Genomic DNA, 17,500 nt, shown 5'->3' on the forward strand with positions numbered 1-17,500 from the left:
CCTGCAGCCCACAGGGAGTTGGTTTGTTCCTCTCACACATGTAAATGGGTAAGCATTCAAGTGCACACACCTGCCTACGTCCACAGACCCTCGGGCACACACACTTTTGTCAACAAGCTTTTTCGCAATTAAGAGTATCAGGGACCCATGTTGAAATACAAAAGCAGCACACCACGTGACGGCCATCACATAGAGTCCAGCAGCAAATGGGAAACGTTTAACTAGCTGTGGTCCTATTACTTGCGCTCTACCTGTGGAACAACTGCTGGATGAGTCCTGCTGGAGAATATTGAACCTACAACAAGTCTGAGGTAAATAAGAATTCCACAGGAATATAATCAAACAGGGACCTACAACCCTTCCGAGCCAGATAGGAGTCCAACCTACAATCTTCTGATCCGTAGTCAGACGCGTTATCCATTGCGCCACTGGCCCTAGTGATGTAAATAATTAATTTACTCTCTTAATTTCTATGCAGGTAAGTACTTAATCAATAATAACTCAATCGGAAAGAAGGAAAACAGAGTCCGTGGTGTAAGAGTTTCTAAGGGTTTTATTCCTCATAAAGGAATCAGGATATCATGTTCTGACCACCACACAGGATGTCAGAAGGGATAGATGAGCGCGCCGTCGTTTATTGACAATACATAGCTTATATACTTGATTTACATCATAATGTTCAATGTAAGAGGCGTAACAGCTGAGAGAAGACAAGATAACAGTATACACGTGGTGCTAGTACATCATCAAGAGGCGTAAACTAGGCGTGTGTGCTAGAAACGTCACTGATAGGTGACGCAAGTGGGTGGCACCAAGGGGTGGTGCTAACAGAATGTTGCAATGTCAGCGGAAATCGGAAGCTTGGATGCGCGCGCAGCTGCATGACGTGTGATAGACGGGGTGCAGGGGACTTGACATTTACACTGGCGGAAAGAGACAGAAGTCTGGCATGTCAGATCAACTTGTGCTTCTATCATATCTGATATCTGATGTTTAGGAACTAAGCTATCTGGGCAGAAAGGTCTCTAGAGCAGAAGCTATTCTATACTTGCTGTGAGTGCGTGTATAAGCGCCTGAGTGTCTGTATGAGAAGCGTGGGGGCATGGGGCCTTCCATGGAAGCATGGCAACAGAGGCTATGAATTACTTGCATAAAGACAGGTCGGCCCTTTAGCCCTGTAGCTGAGGAAGGATGTTTACTGAAGCTAGCAGGCCGGAATGTATCTTCGGGGAGGAAAACAGATAACTCGAAGGTTATAGTCAATCTTGGCAGGCAGCAGGCTGAGCTGAGCACGGAGGGCCGCGCTAGAAGTAAGTCAGAGTTCACGGGTACGGGGGCTGCTTGGGCAGAGGCCCTCGCAGTCAGAAGCCAGAAAAGAGGCTCGGTGGCAGAGATTCAGGGCCTACTTTCAGCCAGGCTGAAAAACGTAGGAGTACACTTCAAAAAGACGTTGGCATAGCATACTTAGGAACGGACCATCAAACCCATTCATGGTGGGTCTGAAAGAGGACAAGTTAACGTTGGACGCAAATGTATTTGCGTCTTCATAGCTGGTACAGGAGGGAAGTTACATGCACTTTTAACTCGTACATGGAGTCGGTGGGGTACTCGCTAGGGAACACAACATGACCATAAAATTTATATTACCTCATTCCCTCCTTGTTCCCTACGGACCCTTCATGATATATCGATCCTCATAAATCGATCAGTTTGTTCTTGTAACATTATATGTTCGTCTTTCTTTCTTTGACTGTTTGAGAGGCAACTGGAATGTTCAATGCAGGATGTGGCACACAGTCCACATATCGCTGGCCCACACTGCAGGCACAGGCAACAACTGAATACTATAACGAGGCCAATGCCTAGGAACGATAAGATCTTCCATCCCCAAGCTGTCAACGTAGTCCAGAACCAACCGGACCAAGTCCAGGTGCCTGGATTCTGATGTATCTGATTTGCAATTTTATGTAAACGGGTGATAGCTTGATAGACAGATGGTGCGTTTTGTGGAATGAAAACACAGCAACTTGACCCGATGACCTTACAAGCTCCACCTCTATCTGCCAAGATGACGTCAATCACAAGACGATTTTGAAGGACAACAGTCCGTATAGCAGACTGCTCCTCTGTTAAGTTACCTAGAGCGGAGGCAGTTTCGTTCACTACTGCTTCGAGTGTTCTCGTTAATCTGCGTATTAATTTACTGTTTTGGACAGGTCCTAGGAAGAAAAAGAATCCTTTATTGAAATCAGTGTACTGTTCCCATGCCGTTTCTGTGTAGTCGACAAGGGGAATATCTCTTTTGGGTCTATTCGGTGCTAGATTCGTATTTCTATGGTAATCAGGAGGAGCTAGGAAAACAGGTGGCAGAAGGAAGGCAATGTAACAGGTACCATCCCAATCTGGAGGCAAACGTATGTATGCGGTATGACCACAAACAAAGTAGGAATGACTGATAGCTTTAAAGGACGATTTACCATGGTCACTGAACTCGACCACAGTAGTGCATTTACTATGACCTACGTGTACTGAACCTTTCTTGTTAACACATAATTCACCTGTGACTGGTAGTACTAACATATGGGGCAGAACTGGAGCAGTTTCAGATTCAACAGTGAGGATCATAAGGCTAATTGTGTAATTACCTAATCCATATACTTCATTTTCTAGATCAGTTCCTATTCGAGTGGGAAGTCCTTCTTGATCAGGATAACAGACGTTGAGCAGGACTAAGTTCAAGTTTCCCCAAACCCAGCCCCCATCGAAAACAGCAATGTCAGGATCTAAAGAATTAATTATTTTAAACCATGCTCCACAGGAGCCATTGTGAGTGAATGGGTACGGAAAGAGAGGCAGAGCTCCCTTGTAATTCTGGTAGGGAGGGAGTCGGCCACATATCCAACAGTCTGTAGCATTATTTGTCTGATGGGAATGGTGTAACATACTAATGAATGTATTGTTGCGCAGCGCAAGTCTGTAAGAGAGTTCATGTGCAGGAAGTTCACTAAAAGTGTGTTCAGCAGAGACATTGTAAGCAGATTGTTCACGCCTGAAAATAGGCCAGTACATAGGAAGCAGAATGCTGGCAATAATAATTAGAATACTCAGAATAAACATGATTATTAGTGTCACTATGCAGTGACTACGAAGTGATTTGCAATATGTTCTTCTCTTTTCCTCTCTCTCTCTAACTCGATCTAGGGGATACATGTCAGAAACTATTTAACCGATTCACCTAAGGGAGGACTTAAACAATTAAACTGTCTGACTTGCTAGATCGAAGCTTCATTCGGTAAAGTTCTTGAGGAGTCTTTTCTCTTTTAGGCACAGTAACGTCTTGTGCTTCAACACAGTCTTTGGTGGGGGTGGACGAGTCAGAGTCCTGTTTCAGTCCGTTTTTTAGTTCATTGCATAGTTTGATGTGACTCGTGTGGACCCACCCCTTTCTCCCCTCGATTTTCACGGCGGTCCTAGTGGTAAGCAGAACGGTCTTTGGAGACTTCCAGCGGGGCTCCAGCGGACTTTTCCGGTCGAAATTCCGGACGACTACCAGGTCACCTGGGCGGACCTCATGCGCCTTTACATCGGTGTTGTCAGGGAAGGCTGCGGCAACCTGTGAACGACATGATTGGAGTGCAGACATCAAGGAGGCAAGGTAATCTGTCAACATGTTACAATCAATATCAGTGATCTTTTTCGGAACGGGCGTCCCCCACATATTCGGCGGTCTGCCAAAGACCACTTCGTACGGGGATAGCCCTGATCTCGAGTGGGCGACCATCCTCATGTAGAATAGTGCCACGGGCAGGGCGACTATCCAGTCGACCCCTTTTTCCTGACAGATCTTGGCAAGACGGATTTTTAGTGTCTGATTATGCCTTTCTACAAGGCCAGCTGCTTCGGGATGTCGGACACAGTGGAACCTCCACTGATATCCTAGCAAGAGGGAAACTTGTCTCATCAGCTCGGACGAGAACGGCTGTCCGTTGTCTGAATACACGACACGGGGCAAACCGTACCGTGGGAAGAATTCACGAACCAACTGTCTGGCAGTGGTCGGAGCAGTGTAGTCTGGGACTGGGTATGCTTCGGTCCAGCGGGACAGAGCACAAACAATTACAAGGACATACTTAAATCCTCTACAGCTATTCATCTGGATATAATCCATCTGGAGGACTTCAAAAGGGTGATCGGGAGGATGAAATCCACCTTGCTCAACAGGGACGCTTTTACCTGGATTGAACTGACAACAGATCATGCAAGTACGCACTTTCTGTTTTGCTGCTGCTCGTAAGTGTTTGTTGTACCAGAGATTCTGTAAACTGTCTAACATGGCTTTCTCTCCAAGATGGGCAGGACTATGTGCTGTATTTATCATGACTTGAACCATTGAGTCGGGGAGAAACCATATAGATTTTCCCTTCGTCATCCAACCTTGATCTGTCTGAATCCCTCCTAGTTCAGTCCATTTCTTTATCTCCTCTGGAGTAGCATGTGTCTGGATATCAATTACATCTAGGGCGGGATCTCTAACTGCCATACACTGGGTCTGGACTATTGTCTTTGTCACATCAGTAGTCTGGGTGTAAGTCAATGCTGTATGTTTTGCTGTCTGGTCTGCCAGGTCGTTACCCTGGGAAACAGAATCTGTGACTTTAGTATGTGCCTTACACTTCATGACTGATATGCCCGAGGGCAAATGTATTGCTTCTAACAGTGCTTGAATGAGGGGGCCATGTTGTATCTTGGCCCCATGGGAAGTCAGAAAACCTCGTTCTTGCCAGAGGACTCCGAAGTCGTGTACAACTCCGAAGGCATAGCGGGAATCTGTGTATATGTTAACATTTCTGTTCTTGGCTAGAATACAAGCTCGAGTCAGAGCGATGAGCTCTGCTGCTTGAGCAGACAGGGTGTCAATACGATGTGTTTCTTTAATTTCAGTTTCAGTGGTCACGGCGTACGCGGCCACTAATTCTCCTGTACTTGTTCTCATGCATGAACCGTCCACATAAAGTGTCAGGTCTGGATTTGTCAATGGGACATCTGTTAAGTCTCGTCTAGGCTTAGTTACTGCATTAATTATTTCTATACAATCATGCGGAGCTGGATCTGTCATAACTGTAGGTAACAGTGTTGCGGGGTTCAGGATGCTGCAACGTCTGATTTCTATGTGTGGCTGGAATAGTGTTAATTCATAACCTGTCAGTCGTGCTATAGTTAAGTGTTGAGTCTGGGTTCTGTTTAACAAAACCTCTACAGAATGTGGTACTTGAACTGTTAACTGATGACCTAAAACAATTGAATCACTTTGTCTTATTGCTAACGCTGTTGCTGCTACTGACTTTAAGCACGCAGGGAGTGCTTGAGCTACTGAATCCAATGTACTAGAAAAATAAGCACAAGGCTTATGTGAACCTGCTTGGTCTTGAGTGAGGACAGACAACGCTGTGCCATCACGTTCTGTAACAAAAAGTGTAAACGGTTTGCTGTAACATGGTGTCGCTAAAACTGGTGCTTGGCATAAAACTTTCTTTAATTCTTCAAAAGCTTGTGTGTGTTCCTGAGTCCAAGGGAGGACAGTCGAAGTCGCTGCCTCCTGTGTCGTTAACTGGATGAGTGGTTTAGCTAGAAATGCATACTGGGGAATCCATTGTCTGCAGTACGAGGTGAGGCCTATGAAGGCCCGCACTTCCTTTTGTGTCTTGGGTTGCGGCATGTTCACAATTAACTGAATGCGATCGGGAGTGAGCTGTCTCCCCACTTTGGACAGTAAGTGACCCAAGTACACAACTTGCTGAACACAGAATTGTAGCTTCGAAGGAGACACCTTGTGTCCCTTGTCGGCCAGGAAATGTAAAACTGTCAGTGATGCTTTTTCACATTCGGGCTCACTTCGTGCGGTGATCAGCAGATCATCGACGTATTGTAGTAAAGCGGTGTTAACTGGCATTTGAATACAATCTAGTTGTCTTTTCAGTGCTTGACTATAGATGCTGGGGCTTTCTGTGAATCCTTGAGGTGCGCGCGAAAATTTGAAACTGCGTCCATTTAAACAGAATCCGAAGAGATATTGGCTCTCTGGATCAATAGGCACGCTGAAGAAGGCGTTCTTGAGATCAATTACAGTAAAGAACGTTGCTTCTGAATCAATAGCAGTCAATAGAGATGATATATCGGGGACCACAGGATACTGTGGGATAATGCATTTATTCAATTCTCGGAGATCAATCACCAGCCGATATACTGGCGGTGCATTGGGATCAGTACGTTTAAGAATCGGAATGATGGGTGAGTTACAGATATTGGAGTCGGTCTCGACGACCACTCCTTGGGCAATGAGCTCTTCAATGATTTTCAGTAAAGCCGCTACAGCATCGGGTGGTAACTTGTATTGTCTGATTCTGGGTAATACAACACCTGCCTTGAGGGTAACGCGGTATGGTGTAATGTGCATACATCCTACATCAGTTGGGCCTTTTGCCCACAAGTAATCAGGTACATTTTTCAATCTGACGTCAAACTCACGAAGGACGTAATGACCCTTGAAATCCCGCAGAAAGAGTCTAACTCCCTCCGGGGAGCAGCATATTATAGCCCCTAGAGCCTTCAGTGTTTTAATTCCTAACAGATTTTCCGGACATGATTTTGTTAGTAACAGGTCTGTAACGCGTGATAATGGACCCACAGCCAGGGGAACTGGTTCTGAGACTTCATTTACAATAGGTTGTCCTGAAAAACCAAGGGAAACATTTTGTGAGCCTGAGAGGGGTGCCCCTGGAACTTCGTCATGACTTATTGTAGTGCGACTTGCCCCTGTGTCAATTAAAAACTTTCTATCTTTCCCCAATACTTGACTGTGTACATAAGGACCTTCTTGATCTACAGGAATCTCGATAAGAGGCAAGCCACCTTCCCTCTCTAGGCTGTTTCATGTATATCGGGAATATTCGGGGTAAGCAGACTGGGCATACTGGTACATCTGTTGTGAGACTTGCTGAGTTGCAGCAATGGGCTGTGGCTGTGGTACTGCTACGGTCTGTGCTGTCTGTGCGGATGCATGCATGGGCTGTGTATTCTGCGTAGACTGATGCTGGTTATGGTCTTGTCTAGGCGGATGCGGTCTCTCTTTAGTTTTACCTGTCGCTATGTTATGTTTCAGAACTGCACATTCGTGTACGTAGTGACCTGGCTGCTTGCAATAATTGCACGTCCCTTTAACAGGAGCTGCGGCGTGACTTGTCTGGGTCGTACCTTTCCTGTGACTGTCGGGTGGGACCGTCTGGGCTACTAACATTTTCATTTTCGTGTCTTTCATGCGCTTCTGTTCCTGATCTTGTTCTTCCCTAATTCTATTCTGGTGATATTGTAACATTTGTAACATCTGGGATGGCGTATTTGCTTGCCATGTACTCTCGACTTTATACACTCTATTTTTAACTAACGGTAGGGAATTCTCGACTAACTTTGATACAAAAAGATGTGGGTACGACTCGCTACTTGGCTGGAGGCCACTATTGATAATAAAACATTTCTCGAATCTTGAATAAAAGTCGCTAGTATCTTCATCATGTTTCTGTTTACAGGACGAGATTGCATCCCAATCCTCCTTTCTAGTTGTCAATAATCTGGGCAGGACCTGTACTATTAAACCTGGTAATGCTTTAGTTTTGTCCCCAAGGCCTAACCCTGGAACCCGTTTCTTTTCTTCATCCTCTATTTCTGCCCAGGCAATCTTTGCGTCTCCCACCTCCCAGTCCTTTTCCTTTAATTTCTCGAATATACCCGTAGGCAATAATACTTTCAACATTTTCATGATATCATCATATGTGTAGTCCCCCATCAGTAACATGTCTTTGAGCTCTCTATGAAAACCTGCAGGGTCTTTATCATGGCACGGTACTAATTTCTTCATTTCTAACAGTTCTAATTTAGTTAGAGGCGTGTGTACATACACGCGTTTCAAAATTTTATCCTCACCCATAACAGGGTGCACTTCTCGCAAGGGGTTCTGACTTTCAATACCACCCCCGCACTGCATATGGTACATTTTCCTTTCTGGAGGTGGGGCGGGAACATATTCAGGACTTACAAAGGTGTCATATCTGCGTCGTTGTTCTAGAATTATTTGAACTAATTTAGTGCTTAGGCCTCTCCATCTATCCATCAGTAGTGCTTCTAGTGTCTCATGTAAGGGACCTGGATCGGAATAATGTTTTCTGTACTTAATGAGAAGGTGCTGAATCATATATATACCTGCTAATTTCTGTTCGTCGGGGGAGAGGTTCAGAAATGTCTGTGCTACGGTGTCATCATTATATATGTCTGCATTTTCGGCCCATGATACCGCTGATCGGGCTAATTCTTGTTCATCCATAGAATTGAGTACATGGTACCCAACTCGATCTCGAAGCCGTTTATCAGTTTCCTGGAACTGATGTTCAGCAGAATTCGGATTCGTTAAGGCAGAGAAGAAAACTCTCTTGCTTTCTGGACGGATACCCTTCCTAAGATAAGTTCCCTTACCTACATATGCTATAGTGCTTGTAGTCGGTTCTAGTTCTTCAGATTCTTCTTCCTCCTCGGAGGGAGCCTTTTCTTTCTCTTTCTCGTGTACTGCTATCACTGCTTTCTTAATCTTTTTATACATGGCCTCTATGCAATTTTGTCTGTCATGTTTTCCATCGGCTATATTTTGACCCCACTTGTTCAATGCATCTAATTCACTCTGCTCTGTTCCGGGCCTGTCTCGTTCTCTTATTAGACAATTTATGAAAAATCGTAGTATCAGTGCTTGCATGGTAACTTTCTGTTTCTCCAGGGCATCCTTAATACTGTCGGGGTCCTTTCCCGTTTGAACGAACTCATATATTCTATCTAGGTGCTCCTTCATTCCTGCATAACATAACAAACTATCAGTAGCAGATCTTAACCGTAAAGACGCTAATACCATTAAGTCGTCCTGTCCAGGTTCTGGATCGTATCTACAAACTGACATATTTTCTTTTAGTGCATCAAGACGGGATGAATTAGAAGAACGGGGGGATCTGTGCGTAAAAGGACTCTGCATACCTCTGAGATTTAATCTGTGAGTCGGTGGCGGGGTCTGGAGACCCGCGGTCGCACCTCCTGAAGCGGAAACTTGGGCATTATCTCTGTGTGTAGTCAGTATCTGAATTTGCCTTTTAGTAGGATCTGATTGAAGTGGTTTCGGCAGATCAGTTTTAGGTGAGGGAAGTGGCGGGGCTGGCGGAACGGGACTAGTCTTTTTCGGTGTCGGCTGAGAGTGATCTTGGGGGGCAGTACCACCCCCGGCCCTGTCAGTAGGCAGGGCACGAACAGGCAGATTGGTGTAAGCTGGCGCTACATCTTCGAGATATGAATTTAGGAATATGTCTTTAGTAGTCTTATGCATTACTTTAGTTGGAACTAATGGTGACGGCAAATTTTTCGGTATTTCTGAAATGGCGTCAGGGGTACCATCGGCCAAAAGATACATGTTGTTCACTTTGCCATTTAGGATACGATCTATTTGTTCTACTTTTACTCGAATTCCCTCAGTAACTAATTCGTTTTCTTGGGCCTTTTCTGATTCTTTAAGCCTGTCTTCTCTACGGAGTGCTCTATCAGCACGCTTACGTGATTCCTTACGCCAAAATTCTATGGCGTCTTTCTGAGATTGTCTAGCTTTCTTTTTCCGTAATATTTCTTCTACCTTTATGATGCACTCGGCATCCCATGTTCCGTTAACTGGCCATCGGTATCTTTCCTCTAGGTGCTTGGTATAATCTGTCCATAACTCTAGATACAAGATGGCGTCTATGCCATGCTTATTATACATGAAATTACCTGGAGTGTCCCTAGGGGGGATTGGAATCTCTTCCTCTAACATCCCTTTCCTAGTTCCTATCTGCTTTAATTTGTTGAAAAACGGCATTGTGCCTACTTGATACTGAAATGCTTGATCCTTAATACTTAATTTCGCCTGTAACTATTTAAACAAAAAACACAATAATACACAAGAACAATCACATTCATACCACGACATTAATCACATGAAACATTTAAAGACATAGCTAACTTCCCCCTACTCTGAATGTACCGCTCAACGATACAGATACACTGCTGTAACAGTGCAGAAATTCGGAATACTTTATATACTGCTAAACAGTACAGATACACTGCCTAAAAACAGTGCAGACCGGACTTGCGTACCCAAACCCGTCTAGATACGACCCAGCAATGGTACTCACCGGGAAGCACGGAAAACAGAAGGCCTCGGAAACTCGACTGGACTCGACTCGGAACTTCGGAAAACTTCGGAAAACTTCGGAAAACTTCGGAAAACTTCGGAAAACTGGTGGGCCTCTTCACACCTCGGACCTTGCTTCCTTCGGCTGGGCTCTGGTCGGGATCCTCCGCACTCCTCACCGCCTCGTCTGGGCACTGATCGCAGTCTTCGTCACCTCCGTGTGTCAGAGGGGGATGCAGGAAATCCTGCCAGTACACGTGTTGTCCGTCTAACTGATGGCAGGGGACACGGATTGCAACGCACCTTCCGGCGCGTGAGGTGGGGGAGGGGTCCCTATTCGGGCGCCAAAATGATGTAAATAATTAATTTACTCTCTTAATTTCTATGCAGGTAAGTACTTAATCAATAATAACTCAATCGGAAAGAAGGAAAACAGAGTCCGTGGTGTAAGAGTTTCTAAGGGTTTTATTCCTCATAAAGGAATCAGGATATCATGTTCTGACCACCACACAGGATGTCAGAAGGGATAGATGAGCGCGCCGTCGTTTATTGACAATACATAGCTTATATACTTGATTTACATCATAATGTTCAATGTAAGAGGCGTAACAGCTGAGAGAAGACAAGATAACAGTATACACGTGGTGCTAGTACATCATCAAGAGGCGTAAACTAGGCGTGTGTGCTAGAAACGTCACTGATAGGTGACGCAAGTGGGTGGCACCAAGGGGTGGTGCTAACAGAATGTTGCAATGTCAGCGGAAATCGGAAGCTTGGATGCGCGCGCAGCTGCATGACGTGTGATAGACGGGGTGCAGGGGACTTGACATTTACACTGGCGGAAAGAGACAGAAGTCTGGCATGTCAGATCAACTTGTGCTTCTATCATATCTGATATCTGATGTTTAGGAACTAAGCTATCTGGGCAGAAAGGTCTCTAGAGCAGAAGCTATTCTATACTTGCTGTGAGTGCGTGTATAAGCGCCTGAGTGTCTGTATGAGAAGCGTGGGGGCATGGGGCCTTCCATGGAAGCATGGCAACAGAGGCTATGAATTACTTGCATAAAGACAGGTCGGCCCTTTAGCCCTGTAGCTGAGGAAGGATGTTTACTGAAGCTAGCAGGCCGGAATGTATCTTCGGGGAGGAAAACAGATAACTCGAAGGTTATAGTCAATCTTGGCAGGCAGCAGGCTGAGCTGAGCACGGAGGGCCGCGCTAGAAGTAAGTCAGAGTTCACGGGTACGGGGGCTGCTTGGGCAGAGGCCCTCGCAGTCAGAAGCCAGAAAAGAGGCTCGGTGGCAGAGATTCAGGGCCTACTTTCAGCCAGGCTGAAAAACGTAGGAGTACACTTCAAAAAGACGTTGGCATAGCATACTTAGGAACGGACCATCAAACCCATTCATGGTGGGTCTGAAAGAGGACAAGTTAACGTTGGACGCAAATGTATTTGCGTCTTCATAGCTGGTACAGGAGGGAAGTTACATGCACTTTTAACTCGTACATGGAGTCGGTGGGGTACTCGCTAGGGAACACAACATGACCATAAAATTTATATTACCTCACTAGGTAGACTTACGCATCCTTTTGTCCTTAAGTGGGCTAGAAAGTGTGTGTATGTGTGTGTGTGTGAAGGCACAAGGAAACCCATCTGACCTCCTGGAAGTCTGTTCTGTGAGGTTTTCCCAAGTTTTACAAAGGACTTTAGGAGAAGGAAGCACCTAAAAGCTAGGCGAAATGGTCCTAGATCCAAGGAAATCTTTTAGATCAGGCTCAGTTTCTTAAATAGTTTGCATTAACATAATCAGTTCCAGGTCTGTGTGGGGCTGAGCTTGAGAACTCCTTAGTAAGTAGGCGTTTAAAAGAATAAGGGGTTTAATATTACAACACAGGCGAACATTCAGACACATTATCATAAGCTCACCTTGTCCAGGGATCCAAGCATGCTGCCTTTCCACTCTCAGAGCCCTTCACCTAACCTACTGTGCAGCTGTTTCACCTTTAATGTCACTGTTCCACAGGCAGCGTGACGTCACAATGCTCCTTGTCTGTAGCCCGAACCAGGAGCCTTTGCAAACCTGGCATAATCTACATACTTACGGTGTGTTTAGTCTTGGACCACAAATGCAGTGAAGAATAATGGATTGCTACTCTTCATACATTTTTGACCATTGGCTCAGATTTGAATGCGTATTGGCCATCTGAGCATCTCTGCCAGGCCACCCTATGTCTAGAGACTGTAGATTTAGAGAGTTTATAAACATTGTCAGTTCATCAATAAAGTGTGCTCGCTTCGGCAGCACATATACTAAAATTGGAACGATACAGAGAAGATTAGCATGGCCCCTGCGCAAGGATGACACGCAAATTCGTGAAGCGTTCCATATTTTTAACAGCTTTTAGGAGAGAAATCTTTTTTGTTTTCAAGACTAATTGAAAAAATAAAGCAGGTCCCAGTGCTGTCCCCGTAATATGTATTTTTCAATTAGTCTCTCCTCAACATTTTTAATGTATTTGCTTTGCAGTAAAGAAGGTGCGCTCTATGTTCAGCTGCATTTAGCAAGGAAGCCTGCAGGACTTCTGGGACTTTTCTTTCTCTTTTTTAGCCTCACTGTCATTATTCTTCACCACCCCCAAATCTATACTGCTGCAGTGTTGTGTTGCTTTGTGGGAAGCAGGACAAAGAGAAGGGCAGGGCCTATGCAAATGAAGGCCTCAGGGATGTCTGGGAGTGCCTTTTTAGCAGTATTGTTAAAGTCCACCTTGCAACCGGATTGGTCGGGTAAGCTGAAAAACACCATGCCAGATTGGGCACCAGGTCTCTAGGCGCTTGGAGGACATATTGGGTCTACATCCCTCAGTTTCTGAGGTCCAAGAAATGTTCACCCTCTACCCTAATAGAGAGGTCTTGGCCGATCGTGGCCGAGAGGGGAAGAAGGTAGCAGTGCAAGATGCTTATGGTCCTTCTCTAATAATAGACCAACTTTCTCTCTCTCCTTACCTGTGATTCTGCCTGGCTACTGGGGCTACCAGTTGTAAGCCTGCAGCCCACAGGGAGTTGGTTTGTTCCTCTCACTCATGTAAATGGGTAAGCATTCAAGTGCACACGCCTGCCTACGTCCACAGACCTTCGCGCACACACACTTTTGTCAACAAGCTTTTTCGCAATTAAGAGTATCAGGGACCCATGTTGAAATACAAAAGCAGCACACCACGTGACGGCCATCACATAGAGTCCAGCAGCAAATGGGAAACGTTTAACTAGCCGTGGTCCTATTACTTGCGCTCTACCTGTGGAACAACTGCTGGATGAGTCCTGCTGGAGAATATTGAACCTACAACAAGTCTGAGGTAAATAAGAATTCCACAGGAATATAATCAAACAGGGACCTACAACCCTTCCGAGCCAGATAGGAGTCGAACCTACAATCTTCTGATCCGCAGTCAGACGCGTTATCCATTGCGCCACTGGCCCTATGTAGACTTACGCATCCTTTTGTCCTTAAGTGGGCTAGAAAGTGTGTGTGTGTGTGTGTGTGTGAAGGCACAAGGAAACCCATCTGACCTCCTGGAAGTCTGTTCTGTGAGGTTTTCCCAAGTTTTACAAAGGACTTTAGGAGAAGGAAGCACCTAAAAGCTAGGCGAAATGGTCCTAGATCCAAGGAAATCTTTTAGATCAGGCTCAGTTTCTTAAATAGTTTGCATTAACATAATCAGTTCCAGGTCTGTGTGGGGCTGAGCTTGAGAACTCCTTAGTAAGTAGGCGTTTAAAAGAATAAGGGGTTTAATATTACAACACAGGCGAACATTCATACACATTATCATAAGCTCACCTTGTCCAGGGACCCAAGCATGCTGCCTTTCCACTCTCAGAGCCCTTCACCTAACCTACTGAGCAGCTGTTTCACCTTTAATATCACTGTTCCACAGGCAGCGTGACGTCACAATGCTCCTTGTCTGTAGCCCGAACCAGGAGCCTTTGCAAACCTGGTATAATCTACATACTTACGGTGTGTTTAGTCTTGGACCACAAATGCAGTGAAGAATAATGGATTGCTACTCTTCATACATTTTTGACCATTGGCTCAGATTTGAATGCGTACTGGCCATCTGAGCATCTCTGCCAGGCCACCCTATGTCTAGAGACTGTAGATTTAGAGAGTTTATAAACATTGTCAGTTCATCAATAAAGTGTGCTCGCTTCGGCAGCACATATACTAAAATTGGAACGATACAGAGAAGATTAGCATGGCCCCTGCGCAAGGATGACACGCAAATTCGTGAAGCGTTCCATATTTTTAACAGCTTTTAGGAGAGAAATCTTTTTTGTTTTCAAGACTAATTGAAAAAATAAAGCAGGTCCCAGTGCTGTCCCCGTGATATGTATTTTTCAATTAGTCTCTCCTCAACATTTTTAATGTATTTGCTTTGCAGTAAAGAAGGTGCGCTCTATGTTCAGCTGCATTTAGCAAGGAAGCCTGCAGGACTTCTGGAACTTTTCTTTCTCTTTTTTAGCCTCACTGTCATTATTCTTCACCACCCCCAAATCTATACTGCTGCAGTGTTGTGTTGCTTTGTGGGAAGCAGGACAAAGAGAAGGGCAGGGCCTATGCAAATGAAGGCCTCAGGGATGTCTGGGAGTGCCTTTTTAGCAGTATTGTTAAAGTCCACCTTGCAACCGGATTGGTCCGGTAAGCTGAAAAACACCATGCCAGATTGGGCACCAGGTCTCTAGGCGCTTGGAGGACATATTGGGTCTACATCCCTCAGTTTCTGAGGTCCAAGAAATGTTCACCCTCTACCCTAATAGAGAGGTATTGGCCGATCATGGCTGAGAGGGGAAGAAGGTAGCAGTGCAAGATGCTTATGGGCCTTCTCTAATAATGAACCAACTTTCTCTCTCTCTCCTTACCTGTGGTTCTGCCTGGCTACTGGGGCTACCAGTTGTAAGCCTGCAGCCCACAGTGAGTTGGTTTGTTCTTCTCACACATGTAAATGGGTAAGCATTCAAGTACACACACCTGCCTACGTCCACAGACCCTCGCGCACACACACTTTTGTCAACAAGCTTTTTCGCAATTAAGAGTATCAGGGACCCATGTTGAAATACAAAAGCAGCACACCACGTGACGGCCATCACATAGAGTCCAGCAGCAAATGGGAAACGTTTAACTAGCTGTGGTCCTATTACTTGCACTCTACCTGTGGAACAACTGCTGGATGAGTCCTGCTGGAGAATATTGAACCTACAACAAGTCTGAGGTAAATAAGAATTCCACAGGAATATAATCAAACAGGGACCTACAACCCTTCCGAGCCAGATAGGAGTCGAACCTACAATCTTCTGATCCGTAGTCAGACGCGTTATCCATTGCGCCACTGGCCCTATGTAGACTTATGCATCCTTTTGTCCTTAAGTGGGCTAGAAAGTGTGTGTGTGTGTGTGTGTGTGTGTGAAGGCACAAGGAAACCCATCTGACCTCCTGGAAGTCTGTTCTGTGAGGTTTTCCCAAGTTTTACAAAGGACTTTAGGAGAAGGAAGCACCTAAAAGCTAGGCGAAATGGTCCTAGATCCAAGGAAATCTTTTAGATCAGGCTCAGTTTCTTAAATAGTTTGCATTAACATAATCAGTTCCAGGTCTGTGTGGGGCTGAGCTTGAGAACTCCTTAGTAAGTAGGCGTTTACAACAATAAGGGGTTTAATATTACAACACAGGCGAACATTCAGACACATTATCATAAGCTCACCTTGTCCAGGGACCCAAGCATGCTGCCTTTCCACTCTCAGAGCCCTTCACCTAACCTACTGTGCAGCTGTTTCACCTTTAATATCACTGTTCCACAGGCAGCGTGACGTCACAATGCTCCTTGTCTGTAGCCCGAACCAGGAGCCTTTGCAAACCTGGTATAATCTACATACTTACGGTGTGTTTAGTCTTGGACCACAAATGCAGTGAAGAATAATGGATTGCTACTCTTCATACATTTTTTACCATTGGCTCAGATTTGAATGCGTACTGGCCATCTGAGCATCTCTGCCAGGCCACCCTATGTCTAGAGACTGTAGATTTAGAGAGTTTATAAACATTGTCAGTTCATCAATAAAGTGTGCTCGCTTCGGCAGCACATATACTAAAATTGGAACGATACAGAGAAGATTAGCATGGCCCCTGCGCAAGGATGACACGCAAATTCATGAAGCGTTCCATATTTTTAACAGCTTTTAGGAGAGAAATCTTTTTTTGTTTTCAAGACTAATTGAAAAAATAAAGCAGGTCCCAGTGCTGTCCCCGTGATATGTATTTTTCAATTTGTCTCTCCTCAACATTTTTAATGTATTTGCTTTGCAGTAAAGAAGGTGCGCTCTATGTTCAGCTGCATTTAGCAAGGAAGCCTGCAGGACTTCTGGGACTTTTCTTTCTCTTTTTTAGCCTCACTGTCATTATTCTTCACCACCCCCAAATCTATACTGCTGCAGTGTTGTGTTGCTTCGTGGGAAGCAGGACAAAGAGAAGGGCAGGGCCTATGCAAATGAAGGCCTCAGGGATGTCTGGGAGTGCCTTTTTAGCAGTATTGTTAAAGTCCACCTTGCAACCGGATTGGTCGGGTAAGCTGAAAAACACCATGCCAGATTGGGCACCAGGTCTCTAGGCGCTTGGAGGACATATTGGGTCTACATCCCTCAGTTTCTGAGGTCCAAGAAATGTTCACCCTCTACCCTAATAGAGAGGTCTTGGCCGATCGTGGCTGAGAGGGGAAGAAGGTAGCAGTGCAAGATGCTTATGGGCCTTCTCTAATAATGGACCAACTTTCTCTCTCTCTCCTTACCTGTGGTTCTGCCTGGCTACTGGGGCTACCAGTTGTAAGCCTGCAGCCCACAGGGAGTTGGTTTGTTCCTCTCACACATGTAAATGGGTAAGCATTCAAGTGCACACACCTGCCTACGTCCACAGACCCTCGCGCACACACACTTTTGTCAACAAGCTTTTTCGCAATTAAGAGTATCAGGGACCCATGTTGAAATACAAAAGCAGCACACCACGTGACGGCCATCACATAGAGTCCAGCAGCAAATGGGAAACGTTTAACTAGCTGTGGTCCTATTACTTGCGCTCTACCGTGGAACAACTGCTGGATGAGTCCTGCTGGAGAATATTGAACCTACAACAAGTCTGAGGTAAATAAGAATTCCACAGGAACATAATCAAACAGGGACCTACAACCCTTCCGAGCCAGATAGGAGTCAAACCTAC

The 17,500-nt window shown here is 45.3% G+C and overlaps 5 non-coding genes across 5 annotated transcripts; 3 read left to right on the plus strand and 2 right to left on the minus strand.

The window, feature by feature from the left end:
- The first annotated feature begins 12,531 nt into the window (after positions 1-12,531).
- Positions 12,532-12,638, plus strand: LOC147705493 (U6 spliceosomal RNA). Its single transcript, XR_015298120.1, has one exon. It is a non-coding gene; the product is annotated as a U6 spliceosomal RNA (small nuclear RNA).
- Positions 12,639-13,649: 1,011 nt separating this feature from the next.
- TRNAR-GCG (transfer RNA arginine (anticodon GCG)) lies at positions 13,650-13,722 on the minus strand. Its single transcript has one exon. It is a non-coding gene; the product is annotated as a tRNA-Arg (tRNA).
- A 718-nt stretch (positions 13,723-14,440) lies between these two features.
- Positions 14,441-14,547, plus strand: LOC147705495 (U6 spliceosomal RNA). The gene has a single exon (XR_015298121.1). It is a non-coding gene; the product is annotated as a U6 spliceosomal RNA (small nuclear RNA).
- A 1,013-nt stretch (positions 14,548-15,560) lies between these two features.
- On the minus strand, positions 15,561-15,633 carry TRNAR-ACG (transfer RNA arginine (anticodon ACG)). The gene has a single exon. It is a non-coding gene; the product is annotated as a tRNA-Arg (tRNA).
- A 722-nt stretch (positions 15,634-16,355) lies between these two features.
- LOC147705497 (U6 spliceosomal RNA) lies at positions 16,356-16,462 on the plus strand. Its single transcript, XR_015298253.1, has one exon. It is a non-coding gene; the product is annotated as a U6 spliceosomal RNA (small nuclear RNA).
- The last annotated feature ends 1,038 nt before the right edge of the window (positions 16,463-17,500 follow it).

The sequence above is a fragment of the Lissotriton vulgaris genome, chromosome 7 (assembly GCF_964263255.1).
Source record: "Lissotriton vulgaris chromosome 7, aLisVul1.2, whole genome shotgun sequence".
Classification (NCBI taxonomy): Eukaryota; Metazoa; Chordata; class Amphibia; order Caudata; family Salamandridae; genus Lissotriton; species Lissotriton vulgaris.